Source organism: Castor canadensis, chromosome 4 (assembly GCF_047511655.1).
Source record: "Castor canadensis chromosome 4, mCasCan1.hap1v2, whole genome shotgun sequence".
NCBI lineage: Eukaryota > Metazoa > Chordata > Mammalia > Rodentia > Castoridae > Castor > Castor canadensis.
Genome location: NC_133389.1, coordinates 153,674,994 through 153,689,824, shown reverse-complemented (window position 1 = coordinate 153,689,824; position 14,831 = coordinate 153,674,994).

Below are 14,831 nucleotides of genomic sequence, written 5' to 3'. Positions count from 1 at the left end.
TGTGCGGGGGAGGGGGGCCTCTGCTACAGGCTTTTCCCTTTCCAAGCACTGGGAAAGGCGACACTGCCCCGCGTTGTCAGGCCTGCGTGTTTATTTACAGTTCACGTGGGAAGTGGGTCTTCCCTCCTCTCACAAGCGTCCCTGTTCCTGGTTGCTGGCGCGCCCCGCTCCCGCCAGAGCCTCTCCGGCCCGCCCGGCTCGTTTCTTTACAGTCCCGGGAAGGCTTCCCTTCCCCCAATCTTCAGCGCTCAGGGCGCCCCACCCTCTTTCCAGCGTGTCTTAACTGTTCTTATTGCTTAGTACTCAGTTTCTTTTTTTCCCCGGGTGGAGGTCAGTCTGTCCAGGGGGCTATGCTGCTCTGGCCCAGGCTTGTCTGTGGGGGAACCGCGGTACCGCGAAGCTCACCTGGTCCGCGTCTTCCCAAGCCGTATGGGCGCCGGCCACTGGCGGCCCCGGGGGCCTCCTCGGTTCTCCGTTTAACGTGAAGTGGAGATTCTCTGCGCCAGCTGGAGATGTGGAGGAGTCAAAGTTATGCCTTTTCTCGGTGATTATGCCTGCAAAGTGTGTCTCCAGCGTCTCTCCAAGATTTCACTATAGGAGGCTCGCTTTCTGCTTCCTACCTCTAGCCGCCATCTTGGAATCTCCCCCCAATTCCTTCTTAAGAAAATGCCAGAAAGGAGAAAGAAAAGTACTGCTGACAATAAATGGATGGAGACATGTGTCTGATTGTGATACAGAAGATGGTGACAACACAATTCAGAAAGTACTCAGAAAAAATATATATTGTAAAGATTGTGTGCACCAAAGATAGAACCTCTCAACTAATAATCTTGAAGGCCACCTCTAAAGCTAACCATCCTTTCTCCACCAGCCCAGAACAAATGAGATGACTCACTGCTATGGGCCAAATTGTGTCCCCTCAAAATTCATATGTTAAGTCCTAACTCACTGTACCTCAGAATGTGACTGTATTTGGAGATAGGGCCAGGTTGAGTGTGGTGGTGCATACCTGTAATCCCATCTACTTAGGAGGCAGAGATAGAAGGATCACAGTTTGATGCCTGTCCTGGACAAAAACATAGCACCCTACTTCAAATCAGAGCACAAAAGGACTGGGAGCATGGCCCAAGTGGTACAGTACTTGCACAGGAAGGACAAGGCCTTGAGTTCAATCCTCAGTACTGCAGAGAGAGAGAGATTGGCAGAGAGAGAACACAACAGGGTTCTTGAAGGTCATATGGGCAGGATCTAATTCAATATGATTGGTATCCTCATAAGAAAAGATTAGGACTCAGACGCACACAAAAGGAAGACCATGTAAAAACATAGGGAGAAGATGTCCACATAACAAGCCTGGCACCACCTTGAGTTTGGATTTGAGAATTCCTACTATTTAAGCCACCTGGTCTGTGGTACTTTGCTATGGCAGCCTTAGGAAACTAGTATACCCACGCTCAAAGTCCCTAAAGTAAACACTTTCCTTCTAAAAAAGGAAGACGCTCCCCCGCAAACAAAAACCCTCCTCTCTCCAACAGATGAAGAAAACCAACTCAATCTATTGTTTCAGCCTTGTGAAGCTACAGACTTCTGTGTATGAACCCCAAGGTGAGACAGCCATTCTCTTACCCATCATCCATCAGGGTATACCATCAGATCCATCATTTTCGACAATGCAGTAGCCTGTGCATTTATTTGCTAGCCATTTGGAAGAATTCACCTAAGACTAAATTCCTGCCAAATATTGGGATGAAGCCTCATTTTGAAGTAAAGACTTGGCATTTTAGGACTTAATGTGTCATGTCTTCTCACACAATGGTCTGTACAAGGACCATTGAATAAAAAGATATGAAAAATCCCTAATAAATTCAACTGATGGAAAAAGAGTGAGAAATAAAATAATGAAATAAGGTAATATAAGACCCCTGGATTGTAGAAGTCAGTTTCCTACCCAATTCCCAGTCTTGTCACTCCAACAAAGGTTATTTACAGAGCCTTCTCTGTGACTACTGGGGCTCCTTGAGCACATACCCTAATCTAACACAAACACCTAACTTTTCAGGATTTGCTTACTAAGGATGTCTATTCAGTTCGCTGTCAGTCACTGCCTTCTCTGAACAGAGAAAGTCTGAATAGCAATGGAGAGTGAAGCCAAGAGCCACAGGCAATCACATGTGTATTTTCTCACATAGAAATAAACACTGACTGAATAGTTCCTGTTTCTATGGCAATTATTAAAAGATAACAGGATTCTCTTCTGAAACTTGCTATTGGGAACTCACCGCCTTAGAATAAGTATAAAACTATCAAGTAAGCTTGGGACTGATTAGGAAACAAACTCAAAGAAAATCAAAACCAAATTGCTAAAGTTTTAGAGATCTGAACCCAAAAATGGAATGTGATAGGTAAGGGAAACCCATTAATGGAACAATTTGTTTTATACTGTCTTATTTGAGTTTGAAGTTCCAGAGTTTTCATTTTTACTTGATTTTCTGAGACACTATGTTCTTAATCATAGTTCATACAAGTAAGTTTTTCCTTTGACTATATGTAAAATTAGAAGTTTGGTTGCAGTCTTAAATGTGATTTTTATTATTATATTTGCTCAGAAATTTTTCCAGTGAAATACAATTTGATTTCAAAACAGAAAAACTAGATTTCCTTCATAGACTCTTGCTTGGCTACACACTTTGTTGAAGCAACTGTGAGTCAGAGAAAGGTCGGCCCTCTGTTCAGAGATGAGGAACTAGCTCCAGAGCCAGGTCTTCTGGGTTGGAACCCAGGCTTCCTGTCTTACTAGCTGCATATCCACGGGCAAGTGTCAGAACCTCTCAGAGTTCAGTTTTTGTATTTTTGTTTTTGTTTTTGTCTGTAAAGCAAAGGTAATGATAGTGCTTAGCTCATTGGTCTCTAGAGGTAATTAAATAAGTTAACACAAGTCAAGCACTTCAACCAATATCTAATCCATTTTATTTGCTCAATAAGTATTAGCTATCACTGTTATTAAAGTAGTAAAAACAGCACTCAACTTCTCACCACTTGTCTGTCATCAAGGCACATTTCAGCCATACAGCTGAGTAGCAAATGACAGACGGTGGGTGTCTGTATGAATCAAAGATTGACCTTGGTGGTTAGCTGGCCAACAGCTAGAGCAGTCTTTCAGGAGCCTGAGCTGGGGATGTGGTGTTGTGAGGTTTTGTGGCACAAGCTTTCTTTGTGGGTTTTAATTTGAAGATACAGAGATTTACCTTTTAAATCTCTCTCTCTCTCTCTCTCTCTCTCTCTCTCTCTCTCTCTCTCTCTCTATCTCTTGCTCTCTCTCTCTCTTTCTCCTCTTGTAAGATTTACTAAAAACATTGTGCTTCAAAAGAAAGAAAAGAATTAATGTGAAATGGGAGAAAGGAGAAGAGGTACAAATGAAGCTAAATACAGAATATGACATTTTTAAAGGTCTGAAAACAAAAAAAAAATTCTTATATTACCTCATAGTAGGAAAAGCTCCCTTAAACCATTCCTTCCTTTCAAATTCCATCCATAATGATGGTGGAAGAGAATTAAATTGTAATTATTTTTCCCAAAATACTTTCCAATTTTCTGGCTTGAGAATACTTTAGAGTTGCACGTTGGAGTGTTTCCCCTAAATACCAGCTAGAATTTAATGCAATAATATCACTAGAGAACATAAAGTAGGTAAGAAAGGAAAACCAATCTGTCTGGTTCAAGGGGATGAAGTGTAAAAGTATCATAGAAAATGTTTCCCTCTGTGGAAACAGAACATTCCAATTGCCCAGAATTTGAATGCCGAAATTGCTAAGTAATCTTAAAGAGATTCAAAATATCCAAGGGTATGCCCACAGGTCCTCTTTTGAAGATGTCAACTGAAAACCCAAGGTGTAGATGTAGCACCTTGACTGGTCAGATGGCAGAATGCCCAGTGGTTGGTGGGTGGAGATATATCCTGAAGGTGAGAGATAGAAAGAGCAAAAAGTGAGAGTGAGCAGAGAAAGGATAAAGGGCTAAGAAATAAAGTGAAGGGGGGAGAGAAAGAGAAAAGTTGCCAGAGGAAAAGAAGTCTGTTGGAAGAAAAGCAATCTTTCTTAGAAAGATTTGATTAGGGAGACGTTTTATTGAGAATACTCCATTCCACCTCTACACTTGGTTTTCTTACAGGCTTCCACAAGGGGGCACTGCTGAAACACAGACTTGATCTCTCGCTATTTCAAACATTCTTGTACTCTCTGGATTGTTTGTTTTGGTGCTCATGTCTTTGGTTTTGTTATTCCCTGATGTCACTTGGTCTATGGTTATCTTAATAGTTGTGTTTTTAGTAAATTCATTCTTGTATTTATGTTTTGTTTGAAATTTAAGTGAAGTTTCATATCAGTAATTAAATGGAAAGTCAGTATTATTTGCCATGAATAAAAGGTGATGAAAAAAACAAACTAGAAACAAACTTAATTCTAGCCAGATACTAGATGGTGTGAGAGGAGAATGAGAGAGAGGGAAGGAGAGAGAGAGAGAGAGAGAGAGAGAGAGAGAGAGAGAGAGAGAGAAGACATCTTACTGTTAGGGAGGTGTTAAAAATAAAAAGGCACTAAGTCTTTTTTCCTTTATATAATCAAAATTAATGACAGTGTGAGGCTAGATGGTAGATGAGAAACATCCTCTGTGTGACTTTGTGAATGAGAAGTCAGGGAAACAAAGGACGTGATATATTCCTAAGAGAAAAAGAGAGAAAGAGCATCAGCAACCATCAAAGAAGTGACAAGATATCTGAAAAGCATGTAGAAGCAGAAAGACAACACAGAGAAAAGTAGAAAACAATCCAAAGCTCTTACCTCGGCTCCCCAAAGTGGGAAGAGAAGCTGAAGCCACAACCACAAGTGAAAACAGACCAATAGACCTAGCCGCAGGATAAGTCCATAGTTCTTGCACGCCTTAAGTCCAGTGGGTGTATGTAGTGTGACAGTGACTCCTTTGTATGGCAGACTAACAGTGGAGAAGAAAGGCATTTTGTTCCTCCCAATATCTCAGAGTGCTAGAGCCAGGTGCTATCTTGAGAGGGGGCTTATTTTTTGACACTGAGCTACTTATTCCAGGGACCTGAAAACAATGGAAAAGCATAAAACAAAGAACCTGAGGACACCCATTTCTTGTGAAATGGCCAAAAGAGGTAGTTGCAGAATTGGGGGGTGGGGGATGTGAGAAGTCTGAGATGTGAACCCACTAAGAAGTTTAAGCAGCAGGAGCTTGGGTGATGAAAGGCATGATTGTTGGTGGTCCTGCATTCTGTGATGAATAGCAAGCCCCATCACTACAGGACCGTGGAAACAGAGCTCCAAGCCCATGGCTGGTGAATTGCTTGACTTCCAGGAGCTACATCTCAGCTGCATATGGTTGGCTTCCTGGTGGGACTGAGTTCTGAACCCAAGTCCCACAGATCACTCCATTTCCATATCCTTCTCCCTCCTGTAGAGTGGTTAACAGCTGGACTGGGTCTGAAGGCACTGAGACCAGCAGGCAGAGGGCCAGGTTTTGGATCTCTCCCTAAAGGGCAGACTCAGTGCTCTGTTTGCTTTCCCTATTTTCTAACCCATTGGGGGAACATCCCTAATAGGAATACTTGCTGGTTTTGGGGCCACAAACTTAAGGGCCTGTGAAGTAACTGGGAACCTGCCTGGCCCAGGGACTTCAAGCTCTGCTGCCAGCAGTGGCAACCTGTATACAAAGAAGGGAAGCTTTGAAAGTGAAAGCAACCCTGAAGAGGACAACTGACCTTTGCCCAGCCCTGCCCTCAGCCCACATATAGCTTCATCCTGTATAATAGGAACTACTAGAGACTTGAGCTAGTTTTCTTTTGTCTGAGTTGTGCTGGGGATTGGGCCTGGTGCTCTGAGCATGTGGACAAATACTTGGCTACTGAGCTACATCCCCAGTTTAGTAGAGAGAAACTGTGCCTCAACCCTGCCACTAACCAGTCCTGCCTGAACATTGATAATATTTCAACTGAAGGAGTAAAGGTGATTAAAACCTCAGAAAAATAACTTGGCCTCAGGAGAGCAAATTCCAATGCAGAAACACAAAAAAAATAAGGTACTGTGACTCCTCTAAAAATCAACAACTCCACAATAACAGACTCTAATGATAGGAAAGTGAATGAAATTCCTGACAAATAGTTCCAAAGAATAATTCTAAGAATGATCAGTAAAATTATAAAGGACAATAAACACCTGAATGAATTCAAAGGAAATAATGAAATAAGGCAATGCAGGATATGAAAGAGTAAGTCAGTAAAGATAAAGAAATCCTGAAAAAATTGAATTGAAATTCTAGAACTACAAAGCTCAATAAGTCATATTAAAAAAAAAAAACTCAGTTGAAATCCTTACCAATAGACTGGAACAAGTTAAAGACAGAGAAGACAGAGCTTGAAGACAAAGTAGATAAATTAGAACATTCAAACAATAACAAAGAAAATATCAGAAAGTATACACAAAACCTACAAGACCTCTGAAATGTCATTAAAAAACCAAACCCATGAATCATGACCATCAAAGAAGAAGAGGTACAAACTAAAGGCACAGAAAACATATTTCATATAATAGTAGCAGGAAATTTCCCAAATATTAGGAAAGAGATGGATATCCCAGACCAGGAGGTTTTTAGAACACTAAAAAGACAATACCAGAAAAGAAATCACTCCAAATCATATTATAGTTATATTATAGTTAAAACATTAAGTATGTACTAAGAAAGAATATTGAAAGCTACAAGAAAGAAGAACCAAGTCACATATAAAAGCAAACCTATTAGTATAACAGCAGATTTCTCAACTCTAAAAGATATAAGGTTGGGTTGAGGGAGTGTCTCAAGCAGTAAGAGCACCTGCCTAGCAAGCATGAAGTCCTGAGTTCAAACCCCAGTGCCACCAAAAGTTATAATATAAATAATTTTTTTAAAGATAGGAGGGCATGGATTGTGTATTTAAGCTCTGAAAGAAAATAATTGCCACTCTAGATTACTCTATCCAGCAAAGCTATTCTTCATAACTGAAGGAAAATTAAAAACCTTCTTCAATAAACAAAATGAAAGGAATTCATTACCACTAAGCCAGCACTGCAGAGTATTCATAAAAGAATCCTATACACAGAAAAGGAACATAAACACAACCATGATAATATGAGAAAGAATAAATCTCAATAGCAGAGTAGATACACATCAGGAAAGAATCAAACATTACACATTACAAAACAATAGGAATTAGTATGTATCTTTCAATAATAACTTTATATATTAATGCTCTCTATTTTCCAATTAAAAGATACAGACTAGTGAGTTGTATAAAAAAACAAGACCCAACTATTTATTGCTTACAAGAAATGCACCTCACTGGCAAAGTCAAGCACAAGCTTAAAGAATGGAAAAAGATATTCCAAGCAAATGCAAAACCTAAAGCTACCAAAGTAACCATACTCATATCTGATAAAGAAGACTTCAAACAAAAGTTAATCAAAAGAGACAAAGACCACTTCATATTGATAAAGGAGACAATCCATCAGGATTACAATAACAATTGTAAATACATATGATCTGAATGTCATTGTACCCAATTTTATAAAACAAACACTACCAGACATAAAAGTACAGATAGAACCCAACACAATAATAGTGGGTAATTTCAACACTGCATTCTCACCAATAGGTAGATTATCAAGACAAAAAAAAAATCAACAATGCATCTTCAGAATTAAACAACACTGTGGATCAGATAGACTTAACAGACATCTACAGAAGAATATTCCACCAAACAGCCACAGAATATACATCTTTCTCAGCAGCCCACACAATTTTTTCAAAATATATCATATTTTAGGACATAAAGCAAGTCTTAACAAATATAATAAAATTGAAATAACTTCTTATATTTTATTACACCATAGTAGAATAAAACTAGAAATCAATAGCAAGAGAAACCACAGAAAATATGCAAACACATGAAAACTGAACAACACACTTTTGAATGATTAGTGGGTCACTGAAGAAATGATGGGAGGAGAATCAAAAATTTTCTAGAAGCAAGTGAAAATAAAAACACAATATACCAGAACCTATGGTATCTAGTGAAAACAGTTCTGAAAGGTAAGTTAATAGCTATAAATGCCTACATTTTAAAAATTGGAGAGATCGCAAACAAATAACTAATAATGTACCTCAAAAATCTTAGAAAAATGAGAGCAAGCCAACTCCAAAATTAGTAGAAAGAAGGAAATAATAAAGATCAGAGCTGATACCAACAAAATGGAACTAAAAGAAAATTAAAAATCAATGAACCAAAAAATTAATTCCTTAAAATAATAAATAAAATTGATAAGCCCTTAGCCAAATTAGCCAAAAGAAAGAGATGACCCAAATTAATAAAATTAGAAATTAAAAAGGTGACATTATAGCAGATACCACTGAAATCCAAACAGTCACTAGGGAATATTTGGAAACTTACACTCCAATAAATTGGAAAATCTGTAAGAAATGGATATATTTCTAGACAGTATGACCTGCCAAAATTGAACCAAGAAGATACAAATGACTTAAACAGATTTAAAATGAGCAAGGACATTGAAGCACTGATAAAGAAATTCCCAACAAAGAAAATCCTAGGATCAGACAGATTTACTGCTGAATTCTATTAAACCTTTAAAGAAGAACTAACACCAATTCTCGAACTAGTCCACAAAGTACAAAGGGAAGCAACAATTCTGAACTAATTCTCTGAAGTCAGTGGTACCCAGCTACTAAAACTAGATAAGAACACAACAAAAAAATGAAAACTACAGGCCAATTTCCTTCATGAACATAGATGCAAAACCCTTAATAAAATACTTGCAAACCAAATTCAACAACACATTAAAAATATCATACATTATGATCAAATTGGCTTAATTCCAGGGATGCAAAACAGTTCAACATATGTAAATTGGTAAATGTAATACAGCATATTAACAGAAGCAAAGACAAGAATCAATTAATCATCTCAATGGATGCAGAAAATCCCACTTCCCTATTTCTAAAAAACCCGAAAGCTAAAAGGTTCATACCTCAACATAATAAAGGCAATATACGACAAACTTTTAACCAACATGCTGAATGGGGGAATTTTTTTTTTTTCATTTTTCTTTTTTTATTCATATGTGCATACAAGGCTTGGTTCATTTCTCCCCCCTGCCCCCACCCCCTCCCTTACCACCCACTCCACCCCCTCCCGCTCCCCCCCTCAATACCCAGCAGAAACTATTTTGCCCTTATCTCTAATTTTGTTGTAGAGAGAGTATAAGCAATAATAGGAAGGAACAAGGGGTTTTGCTGGTTGAGATAAGGATAGCTATACAGGGCATTGACTCACATTGATTTCCTGTGCGTGGGTGTTACCTTCTAGGTTAATTCTTTTTGATCTAACCTTTTCTCTAGTTCCTGGTCCCCTTTTCCTATTGGCCTCAGTTGCTTTAAGGTATCTGCTTTAGTTTCTCTGCATTAAGGGCAACAAATGCTAGCTAGTTTTTTAGGTGTCTTACCTATCCTCACCCCTCCCTTGTGTGCTCTCGCTTTTATCATGTGCTCATAGTCCAATCTGAATGGGGGAATGTTGAAAGCGTCATCACCACTCTTGTTCAATACATTCCTTGACTTCTTAGAGAGTAAGAAAAATGAAAGGAAGAAGTCAAATTATTCAGCTTCATATTTTTATATAACCATAATACAACTACCAAAAGAAAAAATTAACATTGATATGATATTAATAATTAAAGTACAAACTGTGCTTATATTTCACCATTTTTCCACTGATGTCTTTTCCTCCATTAAATTCCACCTAAAACTCCACTTTTTTTTATTGTTTTATTATTCATATGTGCATACAATGCTTGGGTCATTTCTCCCCCCTGCCTCCACCCCCTCCTTACCACCCACTCCGCCCCCTCCCTCTTCCCCCCACCCCCTCAGTACCCAGCAGAAACTATTTTGCCCTTATCTCTAATTTTGTTGTAGAGAGAGTATAAGCAATAATAGGAAGGAACAGGGTTTTTGCTAGTTGAGATAAGGATAGCTATACAGGGCATTGACTCACATTGATTTCCTGTGTGTGTGTGCTACCTTCTTGGTTAATTCTTTTTGATCTAACCTTTTCTCTAGTTCCTGGTCCCCTTTTCCTGTTGGCCTCAGTTGCTTTTAAGGTATCTGCTTTAGTTTCTCTGTGTTAGGGCAACAAATGCTAACTAATTTTTTAGGTGTCTTACCTATCCTCACCCCTCCCTTGTGTGCTAAAGCTTTTATCATGTGCTCAAAGTCCAATCCCCTTGTTATGTTTGCCCTTGATCTAATGTCTGCATATGAGGGAGAACATATGATTTTTGGTCTTTTGGGCCGGGCTAACCTCACTCAGAATGATGTTCTCCAATTCCATCCATTTACCAGCGAATGATAACATTTCGTTCTTCTTCATGGCTGCATAAAATTCCATTGTGTATAAATACCACATTTTCTTGATCCATTCATCAGTAGTGGGGCATCTTGGCTGTTTCCATAACTTGGCTATTGTGAATAGTGCTGCAATAAACATGGGTGTGCAGGTGCCTCTGGAGTAACTTGTGTCACAGTCCTTTGGGTATATCCCCAAGAATGGTATTGCTGGATCACACGGTAGATCAATGTTTAGCTTTTTAAGTAGCCTCCAAATTTTTTTCCAGACTGCTTGTACTAGTTCACATTCCCACCAGCAGTGTAAGAGGGTTCCTTTTTCCCCGCATCCTCGCCAACACCTGTTGGTGGTGGTGTTGCTAATGATGGCTGTTTTAACAGGGGTGAGGTGGAATCTTAGTGTGGTTTTAATTTGCATTTCCTTTATTGCTAGAGATGGTGAGCATTTTTTCATGTGTTTTTTGGCCATTTGAATTTCTTCTTTTGAGAAAGTTCTGTTTAATTCACTTGCCCATTTCTTTATTGGTTCATTAGTTTTGGGAGAATTTAGTTTTTTAAGTTCCCTATATATTCTCGTTATCAGTTCTTTGTCTGATGTGTAGCTGGCCAATATTTTCTCCCACTCTGTGGGTGGTCTCTTCAGTTTAGAGACCATTTATTTTGCTGAACAGAAGCTTTTTAGTTTTATGAGGTCCCATTTATCTATGCTATCTCTTAGTTGCTGTGCTGCTGGGGTTCCATTGAGAAAGTTCTTACCTATACCTACTAACTCCAGAGTGTTTCCTACTCTTTCCTGTATCAACTTTAGAAAACTCCACATTTAGATGTCATATCTCCTTAGTCTTCTCCAATCTATGACAGACCCTCATTCTTTCCTTGTTTGTGAACTTGATACTACTGAAGAGTATTGACCTGTTATTTTGTAGAATGTCCTCCAATTTTGGTTTGTGTAAGTTATGCCTTTTAGGCAAGAAAAATCACAAACACAAATGTCCTTCTCAGTGCATTCTATCAAAGGATTCATGATGTCTGTATGTCTTATTACTGTTGAATTTTACCTTTATTTAATGTGCCTACTACAAAAAATTTAATTGCATATATGCCTTACATTCTAGCTCCATTGGGTTGACACCATACATGGGTATTTCTGTTCATGATAAAAACATGGGTATAATTATTTCTTAGACTCTTGAAGTATTCTGCCTTTTAATACTAGTAACACCAGGTGTTTATTGAGAACTTAGTTTATATCAAACACTTTTAAAACTTTCCATGTGTTAAATCTTTTAATCCTCAGACAACCTGATAAGGCAGCTGTTCCTTTTATTCCTGCTTTGCAACTGAGAAACCTGGGATGCAAAAACATTTTAAGTGGCACACAGTTTCTTAAGTGGCAGTTCCAGAATATGAACAGGAGGAAAAAATTCTAGAGCCTCATAACGGCTACACCTTTCTAAAAGTTACAGTATCAATCAATTCAAATTCCACAGCTTAAGCTTTACCAAGTGTGAATTCTGTCTTAACTTTTCTCTCTTAACCTATGTGGCATAGACTAGGGAAATCATGTTCATTAAGCAAGCTTCTATACATTGTGTTAAAACTTCAGCGCACATTATTGCCTTTAATCATCACAGTAGTTTCATTGTATAGATAAGAGAACCAAAGCTCAAAAAATAACAAGAAGCCCAGGCTGGAATTCACAGATTTGACTAACTGGCCTTTCCATTGTATGCCTATATTCTCCAGTTGGCTCAACTATGTAAGTCTTTCTAATATTTACTAATTTTGAAAAATCAGTGCTCTGATATGGGGATTCAATTCACCAATAGCACTTCAGCATATCAGTTTTCTCTGAAAATCAGTAATAATGACCCTGATGTGCCTGTGCAGGCATTAAAGTGGGAAATGGTATCACTTTAGTACAGCACACAAAATTGGTTAGGTACCCGGTATGGGAAGCCCATTTATCCACAGAAGGAATATAAGGTTACTCTTAGTTTCCAGAATGTCTGTTGTAGAAAATGAATCATTTGACCTATTTGTAATTAGCTGGGCTTATTCCCTTTACAAATAGTGCAAATATTTGGTATCTGTTGCATAGAAAGTGATATCAAAATGGAACTGCCTATGGTTGAATACAGAATCCACTATTAAGCAATACTCACTCCAGTGGTTGAATGACATAATCTTCTTTAATAAAAAAGTAAAACTTCCTGAGCTTGTGCCACTCGAGTGGAGAAAGACAGACGTGTGGCCCAAGTGGAATATTCCAATGACTCCTGAGCTCAAAATGCAGAAAGAGAACGGCTTATTCATCCAACTGGTTTGCCTAAAAATAAATAAACAAAAGGTAATGAGGTTATTGAAAAATTGAAATGCGTTCTATGTAACTAAACTCACTTGGGTAAAGTGGGGAAGAGCATTTCATATTATTAGGTAGTAAAGAGTAATTATTAATTATTGAAAAGGTTTTCCTGCTCTGAAATCTCCAGATCCCTTTGTAGCTCAGAGCCTTCTGCAATTCCCCATCATGGCCACTAGAGGGTAGTACTGAATCATACTTAACACTCAAAGCACACAGCTGTCTAAATGCTTTTGTTCCTTTTCCGAGGTGGGGAAAAAATGAACGGACTCTGTAGGCATGCATGCAATGCAGTGTGATGGACAGGACTTTTTAATTTAATTTTTTAGCGGTTTTAAGCACGGGTTCAGAGAGCAAATGTAATGAATTCCTGCTTTGCCAACAGAAACAAGAGTCCCTGCAAGAAAAGATGGACGATTTGTCTGACGTCATGATACCTGTCCCTGAGCAGCTCTCTAAGAGAATTATGTGTTAGCGTTGAAGCAGACGACTGCCCAAAAAACAGCATATTTTGTTTTTGCTTTGCTTTGGTGGGGAAGTGGAAGAGCTTTCTTGCAGGGATTTGAGAAGGAAACTGAGATGTCCTTGGAGGATTGCAAAATCCTGATGAGGACAAGGAAGCCAGCTGAGAGACACGTACTTCATCCCTCTGGGTCTCATTCCCACGTCCTCTCACTGCAAACACCGCACTAGCATCCTGCCAGCCTTCCCTGACCAGCAGATCCGCACCCAGAGATAAGTAATTTTAAATAAAAGATGTACCCCACACACAGGGAAGAACCAAGACAAGTTGACATCAGCTGGTGAGACCCCAGCCCCCTCTGGGCTGGGTCCTGACCTCCTAAAGAGAATGGGCAGGTAAGATGCTCGAGTTCACTGCCAATTTGTATTCTGAAATTTGTTGGCAGGGCCATTTTCAAAATGGACAGAACTGTGAAGGATGGTCAAAGTCTAGGACAATCAGTCGAAGTATATTCAGTCCACAGGCTGGACTATGAAAATGACAGAGGGAGCTGGCCTGCACCCACCACTTACTACACTCCACCACGTCCATTCATAAATTACCCTGTTTTGTTCTCAAAAAGCACTTAAAAGTGGGTATTCTATTTTGCAGATAAAAATTAGGATCTTGGTGCTTGTAATGACATCCAATGGCCAGCCAAAAGCAGAGCTAAGCCAGTTGACTTCAGCGCCCATGTGCTTCATGTTCCTCGCCTATACTTATGGAGTACCTTCAGTGTACCAGGCATGGCTTCAAGTGCTTCACATGCATCATTTCATGTTATACCTGCCATAGGTGTAACGGCTGTTATTTCCATTTTAAAGACGTAGCAACAGAATCACAGGTAGATTGAGAAACTTTTCCAAGGCAACCTAACCAAAAAGTGATGGAGGATAGATTTATAGCCAGGTCATGGGGCTCCAGACTGTTCTCTGAACCAAACCACTACCCAGGGTACCCTAGGGCCCCTTAGTAGGTGCTCCAGCATTGGCTGAGTTAGGACCAAATGCCCTAACTGCCAAAAGAGAAAGAAAAAGTTTGTTTTCCCTGTCCCAGGCATAAGATTGCTTCACATTTGCCTAAAACCAACTATCTCCTATGTTCTGTGTTTAGAGCTAAGTATATATTTCATTTTGTTCTCACAATAGTCCTAGGAGAAAGCAATAATTGTCCTCATGTTTAGGTGGGAAAACTTGTGCTAGAAAGGTTAGTTAACCTACACAAGGACACACAGTTAATATAGAGCAGAGCCTGGACTAAAATATAACGTCTTTTAACCTGGAGGGATTTCCATGAGCTATTGTTGGATAAGAAAAGCAAAATGCACAAAGAACATAAAATGCTTATATGTAAAGAATTTCATTATTATGGAGAAAAATAAAGGATACAAGTTAGGTTGTTCATCTGGGTTATAGGGAAAGGTGTGGTAAGATTGTAAAAAATACATATATCACACATTTATGTATCCGTGAAAACTACAAATGTGTGCAAGTATATGTTACA